Below are 23864 nucleotides of genomic sequence, written 5' to 3' on the forward strand. Positions count from 1 at the left end.
GAAAATCTTCTCAGGAAGAAAATTTATGGAGAGAAAAATGTATTTTGAAATGCTGCTGTTTTTACTGATTCTGAGTGGTAGTCTACTGAACAATAAGCAAGCTTCAGTTATTAAGTACACTGATTTTGACTACATAACTCACTATGAATGGGATTATATTTGTGCGTGTATGTGTGTGTGTGTGTGTGTGTGTGTGTGTGATGGAGTCTTGCTCTGTCGCCTAGGCTAGAGTGCAGCGGCATGATTTGGCTCACGGCCACCTCTGCCTCCTGGGTTCAAGCGATTCTCCTGTCTCACCCTCCTGAGTAGCTGGGACTACAGGTGTGTGCCACCATGCCCGACTAATTTTTGTATTTTTAGTAGAGATGGGGTTTTGCCCTGTTGGCCAGGCTGGTCTCGAACTCCTGACCTCAGGTGATCTGCCTACCTCGGCCTCCCAAAGTGCTGGGATTACAGGCGTGAGCCACAGCACCTGGCCTAGGATTCTATTTCAAATGGCAACTTTATGATGTTTTTTTCCTCACATTTGTCAGCCAGGGCACCCCTTTTTCAGAGCTGATTAAACTTGGCCTGATCCCCAATATCATGGCACTGAGAGCATTCATAGCCATCTGCCTGCACCCGCCTGCCTCCATGCATGTGAGTTCCCTCCCCAACTGAGCATTCTACTACCTCTGTGCTCCAACATCCACATCCATGTTCAGCCTACCATAAATCACAAAGACACAATCAAATGCAGCCTTCATCAGCAACAAAAGCAATCAACTCATATAAAGCATTTCTTAATTTAGTATTTTGGGGCTCAGAAGGAGGTTAAATCACAAAGAACCCAGCTGATCATCTCTGATCTCTTCCCACCACCCGACTTTCTTCCTTTCCTCCTCCCTACCCTCCAAAGTTAAAAAGCACAAAACAGATACACCTTTAGCTGTTTTCATTTGAAATATCTTTATTTTGCATTCACTCTTTTTTTTTTTCAATTGAGACAGAGTCTCACTGTCAGCCAGGCTGGAGTTCAGTGGCCCAATCTCAGCTCACTACAACCTCCGCCTCATGGATTCAAGCAATTCTCCTGCCGCAGCCTCCCAAGTAGCAGGGATTACAGGCATGCGCCACCACGCCTGGCTAATTTTTGTATTTTTAGTAGAGATAGGGTTTCACCATGTTGCCCAGGGTGGCCTCGAACTCCTGACCTCAAGTGACCTGCCTGCCTCAGCCTCCCAAAGTGCTGGGATTACAGACATAAGCCACCGTGCCCGGCCTACATTCATTCTTGAATGATGGTTTTCCTAAGTACAGAATTCTAAATTGATGACTTTTTTTCTCATCGCTTTGAGGCTATCATTGCACTATCTTCTGGCTTCTGCTTTTGCTGTTAAAATATAAGCCATCTGTCAGCCAGTTCTTTCTGGGTTATCTGTCTCTTCTGTGTAACTGCTTCCTCTCCTCCTGCCCCCATCAATCAATATTCTAGTTTTACTGCCTTGTGTCTAGTACTAGGATTTCTTTTTATTGCTCTAGTTTAGTATCCGTTGGCTTCTGCTATCTGAGGACTCACCAATTTGTAGAAGTCCTCAACCATTACCTTTGCATACTGGGCATCCTCCATCCTAGTACCTTTCTATGGGATGCTGATTCAACATGTAAGACCTTTGCATTCTATTCCTCCACATCTCTTACCCTTTCTTCTCTATTTTTCATCTAGGTCTCTTTAGGTGTATCTTTCATTTTGTCATCCCCTTCGCTGTATCTAATCTGCTTAATATGTTACACTGTAAATTTTAAATTACCATATATGTATCATTTACAGATCCCTTTGGTTCCAAACCTGCTTGGCCAGCTTTGATTCTCTTCATCCCACATCATATTTTCTATCTCCTCTTATTTTAGTCTACACCTGGTAATTCTAGTATCTGTAATCTCTGAGAGTTTATGTAATTTGTTGTATTTGCTGACTGTCACTTAGGGTAGCTTGTTTCCACATAAGTCCATTTGTACTAGAATGAGGTCATGTCGCTGGCACTCCATCCGAGGGGAATCTTTGAGCCTTGGTTTAAGGAGAGTTCTTCCAGAGAAGATATGTGTTCACTTATGCTGGGTTCACTACCAATACACTTTAAACTTCAAGCTTGTTTTTCCTTTTCCTTCCTAAACCAACTAGTATGAATTCTAGCTCCAGACCAGTGTGAGTGTGGTCCTGTGTTTACAAATTCTTTTTAATAGCTCCCACGGGGAGGATGTGGCCACTCTTCGGGAGTTCTTACACTATCCACATGTCTCTTATTGTCCTCTCCCCCGGCCTCAGCCTTTATATCTGTGCCCCATGTTCACTGCCTATCAAAACTCAGGGTCTATGCCACCAGGAACCGGCAGATACTTTCAAAGACCACACTGGATCTACAGCACTAACTGACGCAGGCCTTAGAAAAATCCCTTTACTCTCCCACCAATTAAACTATTTACTAAAAACACTTATATGTGTTTCAAGATGTGTATATATAATTTAAGATACAGTATGCACAAGTGTGTGTGTAATGTATCATCTAGCATGTTTAGCTGAACTATTATCAGTAGGCACTTCTAATCCTCCATGTTGCCAGAAATAGAAGCAAGCTTTTTTAAAAGAAAACTTAGAACTAATGAAATGCTATCTAAAATCAATCACTTTACTAAGAGACACAATGGTTCAGCAATAGCAGTTTGTTTTTAATTATACAGTGCCCAATGCTCAAAAATGTTTCAAATTATTACTATACCACCACTTCCCCCAGGTATGCCAAAGTTGGTTCTGCTACGAATAGAATTTTCTTTTTCCCCTAAAAATCGTCCTGAAATTGATTCCCAAAGCATTGTAAGGCAGAAAGGTTGTTGAAAGACTTATAATTGTTACAAGTTACTTAGTATGTTCAGGTACTTAATACACAGTGTTTCTACTTTTCACAAAAACTCTCATGCTCACACAGAGACAATGATTCTCAGGTTCAGTAACTTGCTCATAAAGTCACATCTCTTTGTGGTTCAAATCTGAGTCTTCCCAACTCTTCCTTTCTGTGCCATGATTTCACTCTTGTCAATGGCAGACAGACCCAGGAGGAACTTTAATCCTGCCATCTCCAGGCAGGGGAGTTCCATCACAAAGTACAGTTTACATGTGGCAAAATGTGTGAAGTAAATATACGAAGAAGAAATTTGACTTAATCCATGAAGAAATACATGTTGCCAATGTAAAAATTGTCTTTTTCTTCTTTAGAGACAGGGTCTCGCTCTATCACTCAGGCTAGAGTGCAGTAAATAATCATTTTAAGTGAATACCAATTTGTCTTTTTTGTACACTCTAAAGGCAAAAAGAAAGGAAATCAAACCATACCATGAGGCATTTTCTCAAATGTTATTACCTGATTATAAAGTTTATGTAACAGCAGATTAACCTGAAGTATATCGTAAGTTCCCCTCTGTGATAATCTTTAAACATGGACTGATCCTATAAAAAAGTTAAAACGTCCTATACAAATGCTACAAATGGATACATGAGCAGTGACCTCTTAATGAACATAAACTTTTCCCAAGTATATTAGTCATAGTTTATTTCAGAAAGATTTTGACAATCGATAACTGTGCTAAATGATTTGGCAATGAGATATCAGATGATCATCTACAAGAATCTCACATCCAAGATACTTGAGGAATCAAGCAGGTGATGAATGAGAAAAAGAGCACTCTCATATTGCACACTTTCTGGAGGATGGTTTGGATATAACTATCAACATGTGAAACACTTATTATGTGACCCAGTAATTCCACTTTGAGGTATGTCTCCTAGGGAAATGCAAACGTGTGCTGCAACACTGCCGGAAACTCAAGGACCCAAGGAAGAGTCTAGCGCCTTTTTTTTTTTTTTTTTTTTTGGAGACAGAGTCTTGCTCTGTCACCCAGGCTGGAGTGCCATGGTACAATCTTGGCTCACCACAACCTCCGCCTCTTGGGTTCAAGTGATTCTCCTGCCTCAGCCTCCCAAGTAGCTAGGATTACAGGCATGCGCCACCACACCCAGCTAATTTTTGTACTTTTTGTAGAGATGGGGTTTCATAATGTTGGCCAGGCTGGTCTCAAACTCCTGACCTCAGGTGATCCACCCACTTCAGCCTCCCAGAGTGTTGGGATTACAGGCATGAGCCTCCACACCTGGCCGATTCTACTAGCACTATTCTGAATACTGTCGTCCCATGGTATCTGTGGGGAACTGGTTCCTGGACCTTCCAAGGACACCAAAATCCATGGATACTCAACTCCCTGATATAATATGACACAGTATTTGCATATAACCTACACACATTACCCCATATACTTTAAATCATCTCTAGATTACCTCTAATGCTTAATACAATGTAAATGCTATGTAAATAGTTGTCCTACTATATTGTTTAGGGAATAATGGCAAGAAAAAAAGTCTGTATATGTTCAGTACAGGTGCAATTTTTTTCACAAATATTTTCAATCCACAGTTAGTTGAATCCACAGATATGGAGGACTGACTGTACAACGTATTAACTAAAATGAATAGCTCTATGTGAACTAATACAAGCTGTGTCTCCAAGACATATTTTAAATGTTATTTATTTAATCCACACAAACTATACAATTTCACATTCAATATAAAAATACATAGCAAAATGACTCAAAGGAAATACAAACTATTAGCAGCTCTGGGGAAAGGTATCAAATCGGGGTTAAACTAAACTTTCACATTACACAGTGATAATACTGGAAACACAACTTGATATAACAAGGATAATATATGTGTGAAAATATTTTAAAGTAATGGTTGTCAAAATATCTGACATGCATGCTACAGATTTCTTACAAATCTCTTCCCCACCAAATACACACACAGAGTCTACATTCCTCTTCCTAATAGTTTCCCCAAGAGTTTCTTGGCTAAAAGTGCCACTACTCTGAATATAAATGAAGCTCCCTGCCCACAAACTCATGCCCAGAACCCAGCAGTGACTCAGGCCCTGTTCTCACATCTTGCAGTTAAAATGTTTTAACATATATATGTATTCATAAATATCACATGTTGTGTTTCCAATAAAAATATACAATATACATATAATTTAAAAGGAAGTCAAATTACAACATGAGGCATTTTCTTCAACTGTTTCTTCAAATGTCTGACACCTTGAAATTCAGTAAATTAACTCTGCCATTTTTATAACTAATGGAGCTAATAAATATACTTAAATACTGAATGTTTAGGAAGAGGAGGCTTTTTAAAGAAATCATATTTCTAGAAATGTCTAGAACTACAAGAAACACAGGGCATCTCTCCCAAAGAGTACAAAGATGAAGGTAATAAATGGTAAAGGACTATAAAACGGTCCCCACCAAAATTAACTAAAATATAACAACAAATTATATAGACTCATCTTATTTCCTTGAACCACCTAGAAAGTGAGAAATTATTTCATTTGCAGCAAAAATCCTGTCACATCTCCTTGAATTATTTTTACAGTTATTTTAATATATTTCCATTTAAAGCTACTCTATTATATAGGGTCAATTTTAACCAAGCCACATTACACAGAGACACACATACCTATCTGAAATAAGACAGAAGTGACTATTCTATTTTAGTCACTAATTCCTCAAATATGACTCCATAGCTACTAACATCTGTGAATCACATGCCGAGTGACTGATATCTACAGATATTAGGTCATGAACCTTAAAGGAGAGAAACTAGCAGGAACATGGACAACGAAAAAAGAGGGAAAATGTAGGACACAGTAGGTATGTGTGTAGGGTATTTCAAACTTGTTATAATGTGTGTCTTCTGTTTCTGGAAGAATATTGCAAAAAAAACAAATCTAGAAAATAGGAGGTTGCTGAGAATCTTAAGATAAAGGAAAGCAGAACTGGGTATATGTTGAAAATAACATGACTGGGAAAGAAATGCTTCCAAACTCTCAGCAGGGAAACTTGGTGACTACTGTAACAGATGAGGAGACATTAGGCTGTGACAAAGTCTGCTTACAAAACGGGCAAAACACATACAACTATTAACCAGGGGAGGGAAAAATCATAAGTTTCCTTGGTTATTAAGGAAAATTCATGACCTGATACAAAAATACTCCAAATCACCAAAGCCACTTTACCTAACAGTAAAACAGTTAAAAAGGAAACAAGGGACAAGCAGTGGATGAAACAAAGGACATGCTGTGTGTCACTCCTTTGCAGGCAACTATAATACCTTCCTTGCCCACCACCCACCCCCTTTGTAAAAACACTGAAGACGACGACTCACTTGCTAAAAGGTAAATTCTTTCACAATAATACAGAAGGAAGAGACAGTTTTAAATCACTTTCTAAAGTGCACATTGTTATTGTTTTAAGAGGCAGGATTGCTAACTAGAAACGACACCCTGAGACTTCTACTTTAAGCCCTCACCCCAAAAGACAACACCAAGGCCAAGAACATCTACTACAACCTGGCAGTAGGCTCCACTTACGACTCTCCTGCAGATAATGAAATCATCACTCTTGGTGACTAGGGTCAAGAAAGATAAGCCTTAGCTGGTGCAGTAGCTCACGCCTATAATCCCAGTGCTGAGGGAGGCCAAGGGAGGAGGACCACTTGAGCCCAGGAGTTCGAGATCAGCCTGGGCAACACAGTGAGATCCTGTCCCTACAAAAAAAAAACGTGTTTTAATTAGCCAGGCATGATAGTAAAACAGAAAGATAAGGCTCAAGACATCAATAAAAGGGTTTTTAGTATTATGCCAATACAGAAATTTAGATTTGAGTTGAAGCAGACACCACCAATGGCAAGAGAAGGCAAAAACCCACACAGATGTAAAATTATTAGAGCCCAATAGGAGGCTGCCAGACAGGTCACCTCCTATTCCTTTCAGATTAAAACCAGACAGTGTCACTACAGCTCATGTTACCAGGAGGACTAACACAGTGCCACAGTAATTCACTTAGAGAAATCCTTTTTTTTTTTTTTTTTGAGACAGTGTCTTGCTCTGTCACCCAGGCTGGAGTGCAGTGGCATGATCTCGGCTCACTGCAACCTCTGCCTTCTGGGTTCAGGTGATTCTCCTGCCTCAGCCTCCTGAGTAGCTGGGATTACAGGCGCACACCATCATGCCTGGCTAATTTTCTGTATTTTTAGTAGAGACGGGGTTTCACCATGTTGGTCAGGCTGGTCTCAAACTCCTGACCTCGTGATCTGCCCGCCTTGGCCTCCCAAACTGCTGGGATTACAGGCGTGAGCCACTACCCAATAGACAAAGGCAGAAAAGTCACATTTCCTTCAGTATCCCAAGTCCTTCTGCTGTTAGAGAAAAGAAACCAATTCATATCATACAACATTTAGGTGCCCATTTTAGTATATTTAAAGAGTGAAAAGCTGAATAATTTTTACAAGTACAGGGAAAAAAACATGAGCTTGTTACTCTCCTGCTTCAAGTCCTTCACTAGAACAAACTGTTAAGCAAAGAGTAAACACACTCTTCCTAAGCCCCAACAGCTCCAGAACCATCATTAGTTAACAAAATACTTGATACAGTTTGGATGGGCATCCCCTGTAAATCTCATGTTGAAATGTGATCCCCAATGTTGGAGGTAGGGCCTAGCCGGGAGGTACTGGATCACTGGAATGGATCCCTCATGAATGGTTTAGTACCATCCCCTTGGTGATGAGTAGTTCTAGTTCTCACTCAGTTCACATGAGATCTGGTTGTTTCAAACAGTCTAGGACCTTCTCTTTCCCTGTTGCTCACATGCCATGTGATACGCCTGCTTCCTCTTTCACCTCCCACCATGACTGTAAGCTTCCCGAGGCCCTCACCAGAAGCCAAGCAGATGTTGGTGCCATGCCTACACAGCCTACAGAACCATAAGCCAAAATAAACCTCATTTATTAATTACCCAGTCTCAGATATTCCTTTAGAGCAATGCAAAACAGCCTAACACACTACTTACAGTTCCCAACGTATCTGTTTCATGCTGTTTATTCAACACCTCTGCCTGAAATGAGCTCCACACCTTTCTTTGGTAATTATTACTTAAGAGTCAATTCAGCCCCTGTTTCCTCCAAGAAACCTTTCCTAAAAATCTAGATTGGATTTACGGATCACCTTTCTCTGAAGAGCACTCAATGAAGATATCAATCATAGCCCAACCTGTTATGTTAAAATCATCTGTTACTGAACCTTCTTCCCCAATTACATCAAAAGCTGGACAGGCTGGGTAGAATATGATGTTTTAAATAGGTTTGACAGTATATTTTTAGTTCCATAAGATATGTTAATTATTTTTAAAAATCAGAAGGTTTTTAAAAGAAAAATTACTGGTAAACTCCCATCCTCCCTGATTGAGATCACGTCTTAATTCATGTTGTACTCTTAACACCCTGCAGCATTATCGAACATAGAGTAGGTATTCAACGTGGTTTTTTCCCTTTCTGGCTAAAGCAGAATCTAAACTATTGAATAATAAAGTTTTATTTAATTATCCAAGAAAATCCTTATACTTTTCAAATTTAAATGTCATAAACAAATTCACCTTCTCCCCCACCCACAGGCATCAAGAGTATCAGTTTAAATGGCTTCACAAGAAGTATACTTTTTTTTTTTTTTTGAGACAGAGTCTCGCTCTGTCGCCCAGGCTGGAGTGCAGTGGCTGGATCTCAGCTCACTGCAAGCTCCGCCTCCCGGGTTCACGCCATTCTCCTGCCTCAGCCTCCTGAGTAGCTGGGACTATAGGTGCCCGCCACTGTGCCCGGCTAGTTTTTTGTATTTTTTTAGTAGAGACGGGGTTTCACCATGTTAGCCAGGATGGTCTCAATCTCCTGACCTCGTGATCCGCCCGTCTCGGCCTCCCAAAGTGCTGGGATTACAGGCTTGAGTCAAAGTATACTTTAACAACTTATGTTTTGACAGTTATAAAAATACATTAATAAAACTAAGGAATATACTTTATCATGTAATTAAATGCTATATACTAATAAATTACATCAAGCCACATAAGTTATCTAATTTAGACACCTTACTGCCTGATGTATTTTCCCCTTTCAGTGGTTAGAAATTTGGACTTCCTCATCAAAACTGAGGAGCATTAGGAAGTCCAGTTTAACTTCCCTCTCGTCATTCTTTTGTCAGAAATCTTGGGCAGTGTCAAAGTACATTAGCTTAAACAAGCAGAACTTAATGCATCTTCCCCCAACACATCTGGCAAGTATTTGAATAGTGTGTGCAAAATGCCTCAAATTCTTTTTTCCATTATGATCACAGGCAGTCAGATTGATTAACTGAGTAAATAATATTCATAATGCGTAAGTACAGATGTATCCTGTTATAAATTTTTTAAAATTCAAGTCTTAGGCCAGACACCATGGCTCCCACCTGAAATCCTAGCAGTTTGGGAGGCTGAGGCTGGAGGATCACCTGAGTTCAGGAGTTCGAGACCAATCTGTCCAACATGGTAAAACCCCACTTCTACTAAAAATGCAAAAATTAGCCTGGTGCAGTGGCATGCACCTGTAATCCCAGCTTCTCGGGAAGCTGAGGCAGGAGAATTGCTTGAACCCAGGAGGTGGAAGTTGCAGTGAGCTGACATCATGCCACTGCACTCTACCCTGGCCAACAAAGCAAGACTCTGTCTCAAAAAAAAAAAAAAAAAAAATCAAGTCTTTTTTTTAAAACATGCTCAAAACAAACGTAAGTAGCACAATAACAAACCACAAACCATAAGAGGAAAGGGTTTAGGGGCTGTCTGAATTCTATTTCCCAATGCCTATGTGAAGATTTTCTCAATTTTTACAGGAATATTTCTGTTCTTCCATAAACCAAAAGTCTTACAAATTGCCCATCTTCGCATGCAAAAGTTTATAAACATTAGCCCAGAAGCAAAATATTGCTTCTGAGTTGCAATATATTATGTAAGAAAAAATAATTAACATAATACAAACATAAAAGTTGGCCAATCCTATATCTCCCTCCTGTAGTATCTTCCAAGTTTATTATATAAATGAACAGTATTGTTATTAGATAATATTATCTAATGTCTCTGCAAACCTCATTCTCCCAAAAGAGTGGCATTAGAAATTCTGTATCAACAAAAGCTTTTTCTGTCTGTCTGTTCAATAGAAAATGACATCACAGGAAATCAAGATCCAGACAGGTCAGTAGGTTACTGGTCAGTAAATTAGCTGGTCCAGGCAAAGTTGGTGCCATTCTGGTACAGCAAATTTCTGTACTCCTCAGGGGCTATTATTGGTTTTCTTACTCACATATTCCCTGGAGACTAAGTAGCACGCTTTTTGCCTACAAGCCTAAATTGTCAGGTACTGACATTCAGAACAGGGGAGCTGGAAAGAGGTACTGACCTTTAAGTCACATTCTGGTTAAATACAATAATAATTAATATCCTCTCACAAAGTAAAGGATCTTTTTAAATGATCCCCTTCTTAATTCCATTATGTTGCTATTACTATACAGGTATCTGACTTAAAAGGCTGTCTAGTTACTGACATTCATATGCATGAGAAATATAAGCCTTAACAAACGAATCTTTTGGAGTCACAAAAGCTTACCCAGTAACGTCTACAATTAGATCATATTCTTCTTCAGCCATTCTCTCAAAATGTAAAGCCGGTTGTACTAGGTATATAAGTACCAGAGCCAGCCAGGCAGTCTAGTTATAGAGTTTTCCTATGACAGAAGGCATTTCCTCAAACTTCAGCTTCATTTATCTGCATGTGGGTTGCATTTAAAAAAGGAAATTTATTTCTCACATTCAGTCATACATACTGCAAGTAAGCATCTGAACAATATAAGGCTTCCATAATCCAAACAAAAATAATTTTGTATTTAAATCTGATTCATACAGCCAGAGATCAGTTACTCAGAATGGATCAGAAACACTGGGCCTGTGCTAAAACACACACAATTTAAATAAAAGCCAGAAGTAAAGAAAAAAAAAAGCAAATCTCTTCAAGCAGCCAATAGTTTCTATACTGTACTATCACAAATAGACCAGCTAGGCAGGGCACGGTGGCTCACACCTGTAATCCCGGCACTTTAGGACACCGAGGCAGGCAGATCGCTTGAGCCCAGGTGTTTGAGACCAGCCTGGGAAACATGGTGAAACCCTGTCTCTACAAAAAAAAAAAAATACAGAAATTAACCAGGCATAGTGGCTATACCAACAGCACCTATAGATGCCAACAAGCACCTATAGTCCCAGCTGTTCGGGAGGCTGAAATGGGAGATTGATTGCGCCCGGGAGGTCAAGGCTGTAGTGCGCTGTGATCGTACCACTGCTCTCCAGGCTACAGAGCAAGACTCTGTCTTAAGTTTTAAAAAATAACAAATAGACTAGCTAGCTGTGTATGACTTTAAATTTATCCTAACAGGGTAAATATAAACCCTTGTATCCTGAAGTAGATGTCATCCAAGGTCATGTTTTCATAATCCAGGTAATCTAAAGTAGTAGTTCTCAAGCTGTGGTGCCAAGATCAACGGCAGCATCTGAAACTTGTTAGAAGAAACACAGATTCTCAGGCCCCATGCTGAATCTTCTCAATCAGGCACTTGAGGTTGTGGCCCAGCAATCTGTTTTAATAAACCCTCCAGATAACTCTAATGAACCATTAAAATTTAAGAGCCATGGACCTAAAGAGAATCTTGGCCTGGGAAGGGAGCTACAGATGTGAACTACCTGGGCTCATTAGCTTTTTTTTTCCCCCAAAAAAATCTTAAAGGAATGGTATTCTCACTGGCATTAGTAATGGCAGTCCTAAATAACTGGATGTTCTAATATTGCAAGTATACAGCATCTTTTAATTTATAGTAAATTCTTGTATATTAATTTTAAATTATGAACTCTAGATAATAAAATTAATAAGTATTCTATTAAAGTCCACTTATGCTCTTAGTTCTATGTTTAGGACCTAAGGGTCACTACAACTGAAGTCCAGTAAAACGTTTATAATATCAGTAACAGCAGACAGAGCGCAAAAGTGAAGAGGAGATGACGGGGAGAAAAGAGAGTCAATGGGAAAAAATCAAGACCAAAAACCAAAATTGTAGGAGGATATTCTCATCCTTACATGTAACTCTGACTCATTTATACAGTCAACAAAAATGACTCATTTTGGGTGCTTATGTTCCTTTCTCCCCAACGTCAAGCATTATAATTTTATAATTAAAAGCTTATATGGTGGCAGGCTGTAGAGATAAGTAAGTTAAAAGAGCAGATTACACTATAATCCTAAAAAACTAGAGACAATATTTAGACTGGATATTTTTGCATTTTTAGCTTTCTGACTTTTAAAATTCAAGAGAAAAATAATAGGAAAGTATGTATCCAGCCAAACTATACTCCACAATAAAACAGCAATGCATACCCACAGTTATGTGCCAATATTATACAGCTCTGAAACTGGCAACAACTGACTCATTCTGGAAAGACTGATGGAAATTACATTTTTCTAGAAAGATACAAAGTCTTTCTAAAACTTCATTTCTACATTTGATTTTCCTTGCTCCTTGCTTCAGAACCCCAAAGCTTACTAAGGGAGCTTCTCATTAAAAGCTATAAACAGGCCTGGCGCAGTGGCTCACGCCTGTAACCCCAGCACTTTGGGAGGCTAAGGCGGGCAGATCATGAGGTCAGGAGTTCAAGACCAGCCTGGCCAACATGGTGAAACCCAGTCTACTACAAATACAAAAATTAGCTGGCCGTGGTGGTGCAGGCCTGTAATCCTAGCTACTCTGTAGGCTGAGGCAGGAGTACTGCTTGAACTCAGGAAGCAGAGCTTGCAGTGAGCAGAGATCATGCCACTGCACTCCAGGCTGGGCGATAGAGCGAGACTCCATCTCCGACAACAACAACAAAAAAAGCTAAATAATTACTTTTAATATGTATAGCTCTGCAATTTCAGTTATCCAAATATTAATTCTGCTTTTAAAGAGGGTGCTTTCCCAACCCTTACACAGGACTGTAAGTGGACATTTGCAATGTGGATGGTTGTAGAAATTTTAAATAGGTAAAAAGCCTAAGTATACTTAGGTCAAAAGTGCAAAGTAACAGTACATGGCAGCCAATTTATATACATCAGGAAGAGAGAGTGAACGAGTATGACATGTATATATCACAAAATATTTTTATACCATTTTAAATCAATAATGTATTTCATATTTTGTCAAAATGGCTTGTACAAGAAACAAAAATATCATCAATAAGAAATATCACAAGAAAACTCTGAGCTAAAACAAAATAAGATTTATGTACCTGAACCAGAGAAATGATATATGTGTGAATAATTTGCAAGGGGGCTCATGCCTGTAATCCCAGCACTCTGGGAGGCCAAGGCAGGTAGATCACAAGGTCAGGAGTTCGAGACCAGCCTGGTCAATATGGTAAAACCCCATCTCTACTAAAAATGCAAAAATTAGCTGGACGTGGTGGCAAGTGCCTGTAGTCCCAGCTACTTGGGATGCTAAGGCAGGAGAATCGCTTGAACCCAGGAGGTGGAGGTTGCAGTGAGCCGAGATTGTACCACTGCACTCCAACCTAGGTGACAGAGCGAGACTCCATCTCAAAAAAAAAAAAAAAAAAAAAAAAAAAAAATTCATTTACATTACCCTGTCTAGACTTTAGGTACACTCTTACCACCACAATGACTTTCTTAAATTCGTTGGTTGAGAGAAAAGATTAGAGTTTTCCTGCCTAATTTATTAACATGTTGGTTGATCCAAGAGATATTAGAGACGTAGGCATGGCATTTGGTGGAATAGTACAAAACAGAGAACCAACACCCTGAGACCGAAGTCCCACCTCCATTTTATTAAGTTTCTAGAATCAAAAACAAAATGCTAATCCTTACTGTGCTTCAAGATCTTTATTCATAAAAGGGGGACAATATTATTGTCCATGCCTATGTTACAAGAGTGCTAAAAGGATGAAAATGAGTAACAAATGGTCAGCATGCAAAAGCTTGGATATTTATGCCAGAAAATAAGGAGATCGTTAACTCCCACGTTAATCTATGATCACTGAAAATAAACACCTTTCTTCATTTGGTTATAAGTAAATAATAAACTAATACATATATGCTTTTTTTCCTGTAGCTTGGTCATGTATTAACCTTTAAAAAAAAAAACAATAAATGAAGATGTATATTGTAACCCCTAGAGAAACCACCAAAAAACAGATAATGTGTCAGTAGGATACTTAAATTGCTACACTAAAAAAAAAATTGTTTAATACAAAGGAAAGCAGTATAGGAAGAACAGTAACAAAGAGACGAAACATAGAAAATACATAGCAAAGCTGGGCGTAGTGGCTCATGCCTGTAGTCCCAGCACTTAGAGAGGCCAAGGCAGGTAGATCACCTGAGGTCAGGAGTCCGGGACCAGACTGGCCAACATGGTGAAATCCCGTCTCTACTAAAAATGCAAAAATTAATTGGGCGTGGTGGTGCATGCCTGTAATCCCAGCTACTCGGGAGGCTGAGGTGGGAGAGTTGCTTGAACCCAGGAGGCAGAGGCTGCAGTAAGCCAAGATCATTCCACTGCAATCCAGTCTGGGCAACAGAGGAGACCCTGTCTCAAAAAAAAAAAAACAAAAAAAAAAAACCACATAGCAAAATGGCAGAAAAATCTAGCCATATTGGTAATTACATTAAACTTTTGATCAAAGGGCAAAGATTTTTCAGTCTAGATTCAAAAGAATAAGCAAGATATGACTACTAAAAGTTACACTTTAAATTCAAAGATTCAAATAAGCTGAAAGCTTTACTTACAGAAAAATTTATAACCCAAACAATAAGCATAAGAGAACTAGAGTGACTATATATTAATATCAGGCAAAATAGACTTTAAAACAAAGAATGTTTCTAAACACAAAGAAATACACTGATACAGAAAAAGGAGCAATACAGCAGGGAAAAAAAAAAAAAAAAAAACCCCAACACTTGTAAGTGTTACATATTGAACAGCACAGCCACAAGATAAAGAAACAAAGTTTACACAAATGAAAGGACAAAAAGGCAATTCAACAATTATAGTTAGAGATTTCAAGCTCCCCAAAAAATAACTCATAAAACATGTTGGTTAAAAAAAAATCAGTAAAGATATATAAGATTTGAGTAAACTATCAATCAACTTGACCAAATTGATTTCTATAGAACACTTCACCCAGAAAACAGCAGAATACACAAGATCTTCAAATGCACATGGAACATTCTCCAGAACAGACTGTATGTGAAAAATGTGGGGGCCCAGAGGGATGGGAATCAACTAATTTGAAAGAATTCTAATCATATAAAGTATGTTCTCTAAACACAATGAAATTAAATTAGAAATCGATGACAGAAAGATAAATGAAAAATCCCCTACATAACCCATAGATCAAAGAGGAAGATGCAAGGGAAATTAGAAAGTATTGTTAGTCCTTGCACAACACAGGTTTGAACTGTGCAGGTCCACTTACATACAGATTGTCTTCAATAACAGCTACATTGAGCATGCCTGCCTTTCCTGCCTCCCTTCTACCTCTGTCACACCTGAGACAACAAGACCAACCTCTCCTCTTCCTTCTCCTCCTCAGCCTACTCAGTGAAGAAAATGAGGATAAAGACCTTTAGGATGATCCATTTCCACATACTGGCAGATAAATATTTTGTCTTCATTATGGTTTTCTCATTTTCTTTTCTCTACCACACTTCATTGTAAGAAGACAGTATATAATAAATATGACATACAAAATATGCATTAATGGACTGTTTACATTATTAAGGCTTCCAGTCGACAGTAGGCTATTTGTAGTTAAGTTATGGGGGAGTCAAAAGTTATATGTAAATTTTTGACTGCACAGGGGGTCAGCGCCCCAGTCCCTGCATTGTTTAAGGATCAACTATATTTTCAGTTAAATAAAGATCCAATATATAAAAATTTGTGACACAGCTAATAACCTAAGCATCTACTTTATGAAACTAGAAAAAAGAAAAGAAAACAAAACTAAAAGCAGGAAGGAGAAAGTAAATAAAAATCAAAGCAAAAATAAATGAAACTGAACACAAAAAAATAGATAAAAATCAATGACATCAAAAGAAACCCTTGAAACTAATCAAAAGGTTAATAAAATTGATAAGTTTCTAGCCAGATCAGTCAAGAAAAAAAGACATAAGACACAAATTATCAATAGTAAGAATGTAAGAGGGGCTATCTCTGCAGTTCCTACAAACAATACAAAGATAGTATAATGACATGACAAACAACTTGATGCCAATAAATGACAACTTACATGAAATGGACAAATCCCTTAAAAGACAAACAACCAAAGCTCATAGAGAAAACACAGATAACCTGAATAGTTCTATATCTATTTAAAAACTTGAAATCATATTTAAAACCTTCCCACAAAAATTATTCGAGCCTGAAGGCATGTACCTTAGACCCAGCTAAGTAGGAGCCTCAGGTTGGAGGATCACTTGAGCTCAGGAGTTCAAGGCTACCATAAGCTATGACTGGGCCACTGCACTCCAGCCTGGACAACAGAACAAGACCCCATCTCTAATTAATTAAATAAATGAATGAATGAATATAAATTTTTTTAAAAAATTTTAAAAATAGGCTGGGAGTGGTGGTTCATGCCTGTAGTCCCAGCACTTTGGAGGCCAAGGTGGGCAGATCAGTTGAGACCAGGAGTTCGAGACCAGCCTGGGCAACATGGTGAAACCCTGTCTCTACAAAAAATACTACAACAACAACAAAAATTAGCTAGGCGTGGTGGCGCACACCTGTAGTCTCAGCTACTCGGGAAGCTAAGATGGGAAAATCACTTGAGCCAGGAGGTCAAGGTTTCACTGAGCCAAGATCACATCACTGCACTCCAGCCTAGATGACAAAGTGAGACCCTGTCTCAGTTTAAAAAAATAAAATTAAACTTAAAACCTTCCCACAAATAAACTTCTAGGCCCAAATGGCTTCACTGATGAATTTGACTAACATTTAATACCAAACTTTTGACACCAAAGCTAGACAAAAACTTTACAAGAAAACTACAGACCAATAACTCATGAACATAGATATAAAAATCCTTAACAAAATATTAGCAAACCAAAACCAATTAATATAAAAAGTATAATACTCCATGACCAAGTATATACCCCAGGGATAAAAAGTTGCTTTGATATTCAAAAAACTAACATAATATATTATATTAGAGAATAAAGAGGAAAAACAATATAGCCATCTTAACAAACAGAAAAAGCATGTCACAAAATCCAATACCCATTCATGATAAAAATCTAACAAAAAGCATCTACAAAAAAAAAAAAATGAAACACACAAGTAACATATTTGTGAAAGGCCGAGTGCTTCTTTCCTAAGGTCAGGAAGAAGACAAGCAATCTGCTCTCACCCCTTCTTTCAACCTTGTATTGGAGGTCTTAGCCAGTGTAATAAGGGAAGGAAAAGAAATCAAAGGCAATGTAGAAGAGAAAAGAAGTACAGCTCTCTTTATTCACACACAACATGAATGGGAAAGCAAACAACCTTCAGGAATCTATAAAATTACTCCAAGTAATAAATTAAATTAGCAAGATTGCAGGATACATGATTAATATAAAAACCAACTGTACTTCTACATGCTCAAAACAATTGGAAATTGATTTTAAAAAAAAACTCACAATGGCATTAAGTTAGTAATACACTTAACAAAACGTATGCAAGTCCCAGACCCTAAAAACTAAAAAATACTGGCATGAGAAACTAAAGAAAACCTAAGTTAATGGAGAGATACATATTCATGGATTGGAAGCCCCAATATTAAGATGGCAATTCTTCAAAAATTGATCTATATATTTGAAGCAATCCCAATAAAAATTCTGCCCTTTCAAAGAAAACATACAGAACTTACAATAGACAAAGCAAGCTTTAAAAAGAAGGACAAAGTTAAAAACTTCCCAATACACCTCATTTTAAAACCTATTACAAAGTTGCAGTATGGTATTCACATGAGAGGCATACAGAGCAATGAAGTAGATTAAGTGTCCAGAAATAGACGCACATGTATATGGTCGATTCATTTTCAACAAAAGTGCCAACGGAATTCAATGTGAAAATGGGGTTTTTTGGTCAATAACGTTGGAACAACCAGATATTCAATGGAGAAAAAGTAGATATTGACCCTTTTTGTCACATTATACACAAAAAAAAATTCAAATGGATCACAATAATAAACAAAGAACTTACTGGAACATTGAGGCAAGTAAAGATTTCTTAGGACACAGAAAGCACAAACCATAAAAGAAAAAAATGATAAATTAGATTCCATCAAATTTAAAACTTCTAAGCTTCAAAAACCACCATTAAGAAAATAAAGCAGCTGGCCGGGCACGGTGGCTCATGCCTGTAATCCCAGCACTTTTGGAGGCCAGGCGGGCAGATCACGAGGTCAGGAGATTGAGACCATCCTGGCTAACACAGTGAAACCCCGTCTCTATTAAAAAAAAAAATACAAAAAAATTAGCCAGGCGTGGCGACGGGCACCTGCAGTCCCAGCTACTCGGGAGGCTGAGGCAGGAGAATGGCGTGAACCTGGGAGGCGGAGCTTGCAGTGAGCCGAGATCACGCCACTACACTCCAGCCTGGGGGACACAGCAAGACTCCATCTCAAAAAACAAACAAAACAAAACAAAAACAAAAACAAAAGAAAAGAAAAGAAAGCCATAAAAAAGAATGAGTTCATGTCTTTTCCAGGGACAAGCATGAAGCTGGAAACCATCATTCTCAGCAAACTAATACGGGAATAGAAAACCAAACGCCACATGTTCTCATTCATAAGCGGGAGTTGTACAATGACAACACATGGACAGAGGGAGGGGAACATTACATGCCGGGGCCTGTCAGGGGGTGCAGGGTTAGGTCGGGGGAGACCATTAGGACAAACACCTAATGCATGTGTGGCTTAAAAACTAGATGAACGGGTTGACAGGTGCAGCAAACCACCATGGCACATATATACCTATGTAACAAACTTGCACGTTCTGCACCTGTATCCTAGAACTTAAAGTAAGATAAAAAAGAAAAAGAAAAAGTTGGGCCAGGAGCAGTGGCTGACGCGTGTAATCCTAGCACTTTGGGAGGGTGAGGTGAGATCACTTGAGGTCAGGAGTTCAAGACCAGCCTGGCCAACATGGTGAAACTCATCTCTACTAAAAATACAAAAAGTAGCTGGGCGTGGTGGCACACACCTGTAATCTCAGCTACTCAAGAGGCTGAGGCATGAGGTTGCAGTGAGTCAAGGTTGTGCCATTGCACTCCAGCCTAGGTAACAGAGTGAGACTCCGTCTCAAAAAAAAAAAAAAAGAAAGAAAGAAAAGAAAAAGTTGATTAGGCATGGTGGCTCATGCTTATAATCCCAGCACTTTGGCTTTGGAAGGCCAAGGCAAGAGGGTCGCTTGAGCACAGGAGTTCAAAAACAGCCTGGACAACAAACAAAGCAAGACCCTGTCCCTCAAACAAACGAACAAACAAACAAATAAATAAATAAATAAATAAGAAAATAAATAGCAAGCCACAGATTGAGAGAAAATATTTTCAAAACATATATCTAACAAAGGACTTCTATTCAGAATATATAAAGAACTCTTACAACTCAGGCAAGCAACTGTTTTTTTTTTTTTAATGGGTAAAAGAGTTAACATTTCAAAAATGACAATAGCTGAATGGACAAACACACGAGAAGATGTTCAGCAACACTGGTCATTAAGGAAATACAAATTAAAACCACACTGAGACACCGTAACAAAAACCTCTAGAATGGCTAAATTAACAAAGACTGGCCATTAACAAATAATGGCAAGGATGTGAAGTTAACTGGGATTCTCATGCATTGTTGGAGAGAATGCAAAATGGTACAACCACTGTGTAAAAGATTGGCAGGTTCTTAGAACGGTAACTACACACATGCTATATAGTCCAGCACTTCTACTCCTAGATATTTGTTCAAGAAAAATAAAAGTATATATTACTGTACTGGTACATAATGTTCAGAACATCTTTTTTGTTTTTTGCTTTTTTTCTTTTTTTGAGAAAGAGTCTTCTTGTTCTGTCGCCCAGGCTGGCACAATCTGGGCTAACTGCAACGTCCACCTCACAGGTTCAAGTGATTCTTGTGCCTCAGCCTCTCAGCCTCCCGAGTAGCTGGGATTACAGGTGTGTACCACCACACCTGGCTAATTTCTGTATTTTTAGTAGAGACAGGGTTTCACCATGTTGGCCAGGCTGGTCTTGAAATCCTGACCTCAAGTGATCCACCCGGCCTTGGCCTCCCAAAGTGCTGGCATTACAGGCGTGAGCCACCGCACCTGGCCAAAACAGCTTTATTTTTAAAAGCCAAAACTTGGAGGCAACCCAAATGTCCATCAATATTTGTATGAATGGATAAGTAAACTGTGTTATATCCATACAATCGAATATACCTCAGGGGGGAGAAAAAGGAACAACATGGATGAATTGCAAAACTAACATGTTAAGTGAAAGAAGGCAGACACAACAAAGTACTCACTGTATGATTCCTTTTAGATAATATTCTAGAAAACACAAAACTATAGGGGCAGAAACTTGACCCTGGGTTTGCAGATGGGAGTGTGAATTGACTGTAAACACTCAGGGACAAGCTTTTCAAATATCTGAAAACTTGACTGTACTGGTAAATAACTTTACGAATACAATTTATTTGGTTTATTCAATTGTACACTTAAAATGGCCAAATTTTATGTTATGTGAATTATACCTCAAAAAAGCTATTTAAAAGAGTAGTTCAACTAGTATCTATTCTATTTTTTCCTTTGTAATTTAAATCCTATAAGTGTTTTTTTGTGTGGGGGGGGTGGTTTTTTGTTGTTGTTGTTGTTGTTGTTGTTTTTTGAGATGGAGTCTCACCCTGTCACACAGGCTGGAGTGCAGTGGCGCAATCTCTGCTCACTGCAACCTCTGCCTCCCGGCTTCAAGCAATTCTCCTGCCTCAGCCCTAAAGCTAGATCTGTGAAGGCACAGATTTTTTTTTTTTTTCTTGAGACGGAGTCTTGCTCTGTTGCCCAGGATGGAGTGCAGTGGCATTATCTTGGTTCACTGCAACTTCCTCTCCCGGGTTCAAGCGATTCTCCTGCCTCAGCCTCCCGAGTAGCTGGGATTACAGGCATGCAGCCACCATGCCTGTCTACTTTTTGTATTTTTAGTAGAGACGGGGTTTCACCATGTTGGCCAGACTGGTCTTGAACTCTTGATGTCAAGTGATCTGCCCACCTCTGCCTCCCAAAGTGCTGGGATTGCAGGCATGAGCCACCATGCCAGCCGTAATCCTATAGCCGGTTTTATCATTGCATTCATAAATAGGTATGGCATTTTTAAAAGGCTATATGGTTAAGCTATAGATGGAAGAAGAAATCATGATAATTTTATTCTATTAAATCGGGGTGTCCAATCTTTTGGCTTCCCTGCAGCATACTGGAAGAAGAACCGTCTTCGGCCAAGCATAAAATGCACTAACAATAGCTGATGATAAACAAACAAACAAAAATCATAATGTTTTAAGAAAGTTTACGAATTTGTGTCTCCGTCTCAAAGCCATCCTGGGTCACATGTGGGCCACAGGTCGGATAAGCTTGTATCAGATTTTGTTTTACATGGTATGTTTTTACCCAGCCATTTGTTCTTCTTTATAATTTGTTCTAAATTTCAGTCTCATTTTCAATAGGCTTCCTCTCCTCCACCCAAGGCATTTGTTCATCCCCTCTGTTCCTACTCCTCCACTGAACACTCTAGAATTCTGGCTCTACTGTTAAATTCCTCTATCTTTCTCTGTGTCTCCAAACTGTTCCCTGAAGGCTCTCTGTACCTTCTAGCCATTCAATCAAAGAAGCTTTCCCTAAGATACTGCTCGCCCCTGCAGGGAATGAGATCTCCATAGCCCATATACCTTACGAGTCCAGTATTGATGTTGGTGTTTTCTTCATTCATCAAAGTCATTTCTGGACCATGCTTCCTCTACCCCTCTTACAAAAATGCTTGTTCACCTGAGCTCAAATCAACAATATCACCTTCTACCAACTATTTCTCAACTGTCTATCTCTTCAGTCACTTTTCCCTCCTTCATTAAGACTTTACACCCATATCAGTCCTCCTCAACACCTCAAAGCTTGCCATTTAACAGCTCGATCTTTCTCTTCTTTGACCTCATTATCATCAAGCAAGTTCTCTTCCATTCTCATCATTTGTTTAATGTAAATCTTCCTTGTCAGACTAAGGTCCATGAAGATGGGGACCAGAGATGTCTGGTTCACTGCTAACCCCTAAGCAAATAGCATAGTATATACTCTAGTTAAATACGATTTTTTTTCATCCCCACTAAATACAAAAAATTGAAGCTACTGGCTGGGCACCATGGCTCATGCCTGTAATTTCTGCACTTTGGAAGCCCAAGGCAGGCAGATCACCTAAGGTCAGGAGTTTGAGACCAGCCTGGAAAACATGGTAAAACCCCATCTCTACTAAAAATACAAAAATTAGCAGGGCATGGTGGTGCGTGCCTGTAGTCCCAGCTACTCAGGAGGCTGAGGCAGGACAATCACTTGAACCCGGGAGGCGGAGGCTGCAGTGAGCCGAGATGGTGCCACTACATTCCAGCTTGGGTGACAGAGCAAGACTCCATCTCAAAAAAAAAAAAAAAAAAATTGAAGCTACTAGTAGGCCCACGTTGCTTACAAGAAAAACAACAAAGACAATGGACTATCTGGAAATCGTATCTAAAAAAAATCAAACAAAGGATGTTTTACCCAAGAAAGTATTTGTACTTTGAACAATTAAAGGAAATTAAACTTAATATATAAAAAGGCTGACGATTTTTAAACTTGAGATGAGGAATTGGCTCTGCTACTAATTAGTGGCTTTACTTAGTGTTCTTAGTCCTCTATTTTTACCTCATCTATAAATTTAAAAAGTTGGATCTTCTGAGTTCTAAACATTCTTTTCATTCATGTCGAATGGTGCCCCAGCATGCAAAAAGGAGCCCAATAAGGATGTTATAAGATGGCAACCTGATGAGCCAGACCTGTCACAATCTGAACCAAGTTACCTTATTAAAAAAAAAAAATCTAAAAAATAATAATAATCTAAGAATACTAAGATCTAGCAGAGCTTCATAAATAATGGTGGGACTAGATCAGGGTTCAGCAAACTATGAACCCTGGGGCAGTCGCTGTTTTTGTAAAGTTTCTTGGAACATAGCCACATTATTCATTTAAGTATTATCTATGGCTGCTTTCTTGCTATTAACAGCAGAGTTCCATAGTTGTGAAAGAGACTACATGGCCCACAGAGCCTAAAATATTTACTATTGGCTGGGTGTGGTGGCTCATGCCTGCAACCCCAGCACTTTGGGAGGCCAAGGTGGAAGGACCACTTGAGCCCAGGAGTTTGACACTAGCCTGGGCAACATAGTGAGACCTAGTCTCTACAAAATAATAATATAAAAATGTAAAAAAGCCGGGCGCGGTGGCTCAAGCCTGTAATCCCAGCACTTTGGGAGGCCGAGACGGGCGGATCACGAGGTCAGGAAATCGAGACCATCCTGGCTAACACGGTGAAACCCCGTCTCTACTAAAAAATACGAAAAAACTAGCCGGGTGAGGTGGCGGGCGCCTGTAGTCCCAGCTACTCGGGAGGCTGAGGCAGGAGAATGGCGTAAACCCGGGAGGCGGAGCTTGCAGTGAGCCGAGATCGCGCCACTGCACTCCAGCCCGGGCGACAGAGCGAGACTCCGTCTCAAAAAAAAAAAAAAAAAAAAAA

At 39.2% G+C, this 23864-nt stretch overlaps 1 protein-coding gene across 3 annotated transcripts in view; it reads right to left on the reverse strand.

Moving 5' to 3' along the window:
* The window catches only part of PLPP1 (phospholipid phosphatase 1), a 105438-nt gene that overhangs the window by 15612 nt on the left and 65962 nt on the right, over positions 1–23864 (reverse strand). The window lies entirely within an intron of this gene.

This window comes from Theropithecus gelada, chromosome 6, assembly GCF_003255815.1.
Source record: "Theropithecus gelada isolate Dixy chromosome 6, Tgel_1.0, whole genome shotgun sequence".
Lineage (NCBI taxonomy): Eukaryota > Metazoa > Chordata > Mammalia > Primates > Cercopithecidae > Theropithecus > Theropithecus gelada.